We start from the raw sequence: 7,909 nt of genomic DNA on the forward strand, positions 1-7,909 counted from the left end.
TTATAATTATTTTTTTTATGTATATGCGCTGCCTAAAAGTACTAAATCTATCATAACTAATAATTTCACTCATATCTCTTAATATTGTATTCTGCGAAATTCCTTAATTGACTGACACGAAAGATTGCACTCGTGGTCCTCACTTATTAAATCCACAGGAATTTCTTAATAGATACGGAAGAAATAGAAATGACAGGTGATTAATTGGAATAATTCAACTTTTCATCCAAGAGGCGGATTAATCTTCACCGGAAGTTAATGTATTACTACATTTCATAACAAGTCATGAAAGATATATCGATTCCTTACTGGTGCCATCCATACGGCTTTGAATTACGGAATTTTCATTTATAGAGGTATTATGTAAAAAGTTGTTTTTGTCAGTGCTGTACGATAGTTTGTCTGGCATTTAATCACAGTGCCCTCTTGCAGGTCATAGTAGTAATGGATTCCGGATGACATTTTTTATTGTCGGGATAACATTTCAATACCAGAAACAAATTCGGCGATGGTTGTGACATATAAGAGATTATTAGTTTGAGTATAATTATATACTGTAAACCAACTTATTTTCGCGGATACTTTATTTCGCGTTTTACCAATTCTAGTCCGTTTCGCGCCTTTTAAAATTCGCGATTTTCTTATTTACTTGATGTAGATTAATAAAGATTTACCTATTCGCGACGATTTATATTCGCGTTATTTTTCTCCTCGCGAAAGTCGCGAAAATAAATCGCTCGCGAAAATAAGTTGGTTTACAGTAATGTATTCTTGAACCTCGTCAGCGATTGCTTCTAAGTCTTCTTTTTTGTTTGTCAAATTCGGAATTTTGTGTTGTTGGCATAACTTCACGTAGTTCTCATTTGAGTTTTGGAGTTTTCGAATTTTTTTTATTGTACGGGGATGCTATTCTACTGTCATCAATTTCTTTAATAAATCGAAATTACTACCATTTTATTCATAAACAAAAATAGCCTACCAAGTCAGGAATATGACGGTTGTTTTCTTTTCGTTTGATATATAACAGATTTGGATTTTGCCATTTGATAAGAAACTTTCCGTTTTGAATTTTCCTTGGAGTTCGGTATTTTGTTATTTTCCTTTTTAACTTTCAGATAATTTTTTGGGCATCACGTTCGAAGAAGGTACGTGAGGGAAGAAATTTTGAGTGTAGGTAATAGTAATAAACGAAAACAAGCGAGTCCAAAGGTCAAATACTACCACCTTTAGTTGAAACGAGTCTTAAAGTCAAATACTACCACATTTAGAAGAGCGAGTCCAAATGTCTAATACTACCATTAATGTAAAACATCCTTATTTGTCTATAAATTAGCATTACCGTTGCTAACTGACTGACGGAAAACGTATCGACAAGAATCCTGCTTTGAATATACCACTTTCGAGTTCGTCCGTCATTGGAAAAAAATCGTCAATTATGCGCGCCTTTATGACGTTATTTACCAGATAAAAGGGATCGCCTGTATCCCTGCACTATTAATGTTTATGAAGTGTCTTAGTCATCGTCATTGTGCAGGATAAACTAGATATAATGTTTGTTTTATAAGTACTTAATCACAATACCCCAATGAAAGCAGTGCCGATTGTCAATTATGAAAATTTAATTTGCCGAATAATTCGTTCAATATAGTATTATTGTTTTCAAACCATTAGCTCAACATTGGAACGGAAGTGACGATGCCCCTAATTAATAAAACGCACAAACGATGTTCACCAAAAACCAGAGTTTTTGACGGAAATGCATCGAGGGTTGTCTATTGGATCGACCCGCTAAGCCAGATTTACAGGCAGATTATTTGACTATTTAGTTCACCATGCAAGTCACATGTTCATACACTTATCATGCGAAGAAGAACTAAATGCAAATCTTCTGAGTCCTTGATCTGACCCGGCCAGAAATCTAACCCATGACATATTCCACTCGAAGCGATTTGCTTTCACGATATCAACTAGATGATAAAGTAATGAAAAATGAAACAGCACTATACTGAGGTATTGATAATAATAATTCGCACTTTATCAACTATTCAGAATTCCACTCAACGATTTGATATAACACGAAATTTTAAAGTTCATTCTAAATAAAAAAACAGATGATAAAATAATCCTTTACAAATTTGATGCATATCATGCCCTCTTCTAGATTGACCTCCATAAGGAACCGCAACCCTTCCCACATACAATTTAATTTGTAGGATACATAAATAAACGAGAAAAGAGGATAAATTGACTATCATACAGGTAAAATACTTTAATAATTCACTGTGTTTTGAATTGTTAATTGTCTCCTCATAGGAGTTATTGCCCTTGAAAAAGATTTCATATACTTTTTTAACCTCTATAGCGATGTTAATAAATAATAGTCATTGGAAAACTTTATATTGTGACAACCACTAAATCCAAATGCCTTGGATTTAAACATCTCCATGTCAACATACGGCCTTCAAAAGTGAGCAAAATGACAAAATATGAAACTATTCAAACGTAAAAGAAAAACAATGACTTGAATCATGACAACATTTTACAAAAACAAATATGACCGAGTTCTAGATAAGAAAATCGACCTCTTTCGTTTAATAAATAATTCGTTAAGGCAAGTTTAATTTAAATAAATGATGATTCACTTATTTTATTATATTTAATAGATATTGCATACAATAAATTTTATATTTGAAAAAAAACCACTATTAAGTCTGATGTTTATTGCAAAATGTGTGCTCCTATATATCCAATTAACCCTAATTTTTCATTGGCAAGATTCAAGATTCTTTATTTCTCAAACACCATAAAGTTACAATGGTACAAAGATGCAAGCTCATCAAAAATTATATAACATAACACAAACACACATGACAAGATGAGATGAAAATATGAAATAAAATAAAATAAACAGTATAGTAGCGAAGAGTGGTGATTAACAAGAAAGACTTACTTGAAAAGTTATAACCCTGATAAATTTGCACAGCGTTTTCAAATTATTTTTTTATTTTTAACTGAAATAGTGTTTCAAATTTTAGTATGTTACATCTGTGCAAGAAAAAAGTATCCAAATATTGTGCTCGAAAATTTGCCAAAGAACTACACTGCAAAGTGTAATGAAATTCATCACCAATCTCGTTACAATGACAAGTTACAATATCTAAGGTTTCGCTCAATCTTATTCCATCTACCAGTTTCGATGGGTAACTTATGTTTACCCGTTCGAAATCTACAATATGTTATTCTATCTTTATCACTTAAAATGTTCAGAGATTGGCAGTTCAAATTTTTTCATCGTTCATCACCATGATCCCGGTCAATCTTAATTACAGGACCAACTTATTGTATTGTCATGTCCTGAACATCATGAAATATTCGCCACTGGACGTATAGAAGAGTAATTAATGTAAGTTATGGCACACCTTCTTCATCGAAAATCATCCATTTATAATTCGATGTTGTATTTTTTTTGTAGAGAATCTATAAGTAATACAATCTATAAACTTTTTCACTTCTAAAGGTGTGAAAAATAACAAGTAAAAAAGAAAAAGAAAAGAAATGTCTACAACACCCGGTATTCCCAGGCGGTTTGAAAGATACATTGTACATTTTTCCCCATTTCTCATTCTTACAAATTTTTGAAATTTTTCGCATCGATTGTTGACTTCGGGAATGGGTGCTTTCAGACACGCCTGTGTTCTAATGACGTCAACATAATTTTTGAGAAGACCCCCTCAATGCGTCAAGTACACATGTAAGTCGTAAGAAAAATGTGCGAAGAAACTGCGAACCATTAAAAGGCCGATCGAGCATCTAAAACCAGTCTATTCTATAAAATAAGTACATGTTCATTGTTAACAATATCGATACACACGCTTTAAATAAAAACAAGATGGCTGCCGGTCTGAAATTCTTGAAATATTTTCCACATAAAGTTAAGCAAAAAGCTATAAATCAGCCAATCCAAAAAAAGAATAAATAGATAAACATAGGTGTTTATTTATTGTTTATTTGCATTCAAATCATCCATGGGTCCAAATAATTGATCCGTGTGGCCTACCTAAGGTGGACTGGACATCTTTGAAAGCCATGCAGTAAGTATATTCAACAATTTACAAGGTCAAAGTGTTCCTCCATTTTGAAACCCCAATGCTAAATCTGATATTGCACTCTTTCATTATAAATCGGATTTGCTTAATTGAAATGATCTTTAATTAAGCACAATTGTACAAAATCCTTCTATTTTATTTAATCATTCTGTGGAATAATGTTCAGGAAATGAGTGCATGGTTACTTAATATCAGTATTGAAAATTTAGTGAAATCTAGATATTAAAACGAGTTTAATTTGAAATTAAATGTCCATCGATCAATCATCATTGGTTGATTGAGGTTCTACATGGATAACCTCTGATATCACTGGCGTCAACGTGATGATCGTAACTGCAATTACGATCATCCCAATATGGCGGACACGAATTTAGGGGAATTTTAGAATGCTGATTTCTCCATTTTAACAGCTTATTTGTCTCTGATTACATCAAAATGTATCCTCTATGCAAATCATCTGTGTGTGAGGTCCACGAAGTCTGGAAGATCTGAGTAATTTGCCGTTTCGGAATCAGGCTAATGCATTCTGGGTAATATTTCTAAAAGCGCAAAACCAAAACATTTTGATTGGATTTAAAACGTGATAAGCAATAGAAATTCAACCAATGACGTAACGTTATTTTAATTTTGGTGTACGAAAAATTGAATTATCCAGTTTACCAAATTTTCAATTAGTTAACACGACGATAAAAACTTTCATTTTGAAGCACACTATATTAATTTCCTTCGCCTTGCATATATTTAATAAATCAATCAAAGTCATTGAACCCATAAATAACTGAGAAAGTCTACTGGTGCTTTAAATTGACTTTTATGATTTGAAAATTGTCTATTCTTAAAAAAATCATTGGATATTTCTTAAATTAATATTTCCGCAAGAAATAGTTAAAGTGAATTTTGTAATAATTAAAAAAAAATACCTTGGTAAAAAATAGTTTTGTAGACACACACACAGCTAAATTATTATTTGTTCGGCAGAGGTCTTTAAATTATCAGAATTTTCAATAAGTGATGACTACGAAATGATGATGTTTGAGTGAATGAAATCCTTCATTGGACAGATATTTTGGAAAACTTGGCATAAACGCCCTAATAAGTATTTGTACATCCCGTATGCGCCGAATCAGTATGCTACATGTAACTCAACGCACTATGATATTTGACGAAAATTCGCTTTTGTAACAAAAACGTGGTTCCGGAATAGCATTCACCAAGTTTACTGAAGACTTAAAATCAGTGAAGCGAAGATGCTTCAGCTGGAGAACACTAAATCCCAAAGACATATACAGAACAGTCAAATGTTTCTAAGGTCAAATTTACCTGAAACTGGTGCAACCGATGCTTTTAATTTAGACACTTATATTCTTACCCCAGGAGTAGATTACCTTAGCCGTATTTGGCACAACTTTTTGGAATTTTGGATCCTCAATGCTCTTCAACTTTGTATTGATTTGGCTTTTTAACTATTTTGATCTGAGCGTCACTGATGAGTCTTATGTAGACGAAACGCGCGTCTGGCGTATTAAATTATAATCCTGGTACTTTTGATAACTATATAATATATGACCTAAAAACTCGCACATACAACAAGGTTTATAATATGAATCATACAAAAATGAAGCACTGACTACTGTGATACCATCAATGGTTTCGGTCTCATTGGTAGAAACAAAAAAATAATTTATACTAGAATGAAATTCAAAACAGTGTAGCTGTGGCCATTGATTGACACATTAAATTCATTCATTGACTGGGACAATTTAGGTGAACGTTTGTATGTAACGACTACTGCTCACTATGTACTTTTTAAAGACACTTAAACTATGGGGTCACCAAAGGTTCTCAACACCTTAATAAAGTAATTCGAAAAAATAATCAGAAATAACACGATGTTTTGATTTATATCAATTATATAAATCAAAACATAAAGGTTATTCCTGATTAATTTTTTAAATTATTTTATAATTAAAGGCGTCAAGAAACCTTTGGTGACCTCACAGTTTAAATGTCTATCGTAGGTACGTCGTGAACAGTGGCCGTTACAGACAAACGTTCATGTAAATTGTCCCAGTCAATGGATGAATTTAATGTGTCAATCAATGGCCACAGCCACACTGTTTTGAATTTCATTCTATTCGAAACCTGTGTGTACAACTCGTGAAGAACTGCTTATAGGTTGTTTCAATAGCTTTTGTCTGCGGGTACACGTACGAGAAACCTAACGGTTAGATGTATAGCAAAACAATTGACGAAATACAAATATGACCGACAGTAAACAATCAAAAACCACTTATTAATATAACAGGCTTCTGACTTGAAGAAGGCACATACAGAATATATATGACTGAGTTCAACATGTTTGTGAAAGTTAAACCCTCCCCTAACCTGAGATAATGGTGAAAAAACACAATATAAGAACAATTAAAATGTAAAAATCGGTATAAGCACTTGAACTTTTAAAAATTGAGAAACAAAATGTTTTCCGAAAGAATGGCATTTGGGAGCACACATCTAACTTTAAAAGGGGGAGTCATATACATTTTATTTAGTTTTTCGACGTTATCAGCCAAATTATTTTTGTTTCTAAATTTAACACTATTATAAGGTATGGGGAAAACCAAAATTCAGAATATTATATCATTAAATTAGAGATCATAAAATTTGTATAGGAAAAAAATCCCCCCTACCCCTTTGAAGTTAACTAGGTGTATCTTAAACCCAAGAACAAATATTGGTTCTTACCTTTTACTGTTTCCACAACTTTTAAGCTGTTCGTTAATTTGCAATTCTTGTAATCTTTGAAATCTTAGTTAAGTGTTCAATAAATGTTGCTGAAAATATGACAATCCACTTGATGCAGGTTTTGATGTTGTAATTAGTAAATATTTCCCCATCAGTTAAATATCACAATCAATATACAGAGAAAAAAAATCGTGGATGACTTCTGGATATCGTTGGTAATAAGTGATATCCCTGCTGATTGACACCTCTGAACGAACACCAATTGAAATGTATACATCCGATTTAAACATTCGGAATGCTATTGATTTTAGCATTGGATTCTATGTAAAAAAGACAAACACTAAAGTCTAAGAACGTATAATATTCGGCAGCCTAAGTAGGTGATTATTGATTTGTTTCTCATAATACTTCTTAAGGTTTAGTGAAATATAGTTTTCCGGGATAGAATTAAAATCAAAGAGAAAAAATCGTTAGCATTCTGATATAGAATCTTTTGAACTTTAAAATTATTCGCAAAACTAATCTGAAACTGTCATAATACAGAAAATAAAGAGTTTAATATAAAAGGACATCTATGTATCATTTTAAAAGAAATTAAAGAGAATATTCAGATTCCCGTTTTCAATTAACCGCTAACGACCTTGATATGAGGTTAAAGAAAATTCAAATTAGTTGATTAGAGATGGGTGCCACCAGTTTGGCACGAAGTTACGGAGCACATGACTTTAACCCAGTTTTTGTAGAACTAGTATTGCTCAATCTTCTATATTCTGTGTTATTCTCGTTATTTTTTTTTGTCGTTTTCTTTTTGCCATGGTTTTGTTATATTTTTCTACTTTTGGTTTTAAACTCGTTTGCACAAATTTCATTGGAGCGCTTTTGTCATCACATGGCATCCATCGTCCTGTTTCGTCTACGAAATTTAGAGTTTCTGAACAAATGAGAGAGTAAAGTTTTATATAACAAATTAATGAGCATGCTCTGCGTGACTGTTAATGATACCCTATACTAATCCATTGGATGTCGACTTATTGACATTTAAGTGTTGGACACATATTTTT

This window comes from Mytilus edulis, chromosome 12 (assembly GCF_963676685.1).
Source record: "Mytilus edulis chromosome 12, xbMytEdul2.2, whole genome shotgun sequence".
Classification (NCBI taxonomy): domain Eukaryota; kingdom Metazoa; phylum Mollusca; class Bivalvia; order Mytilida; family Mytilidae; genus Mytilus; species Mytilus edulis.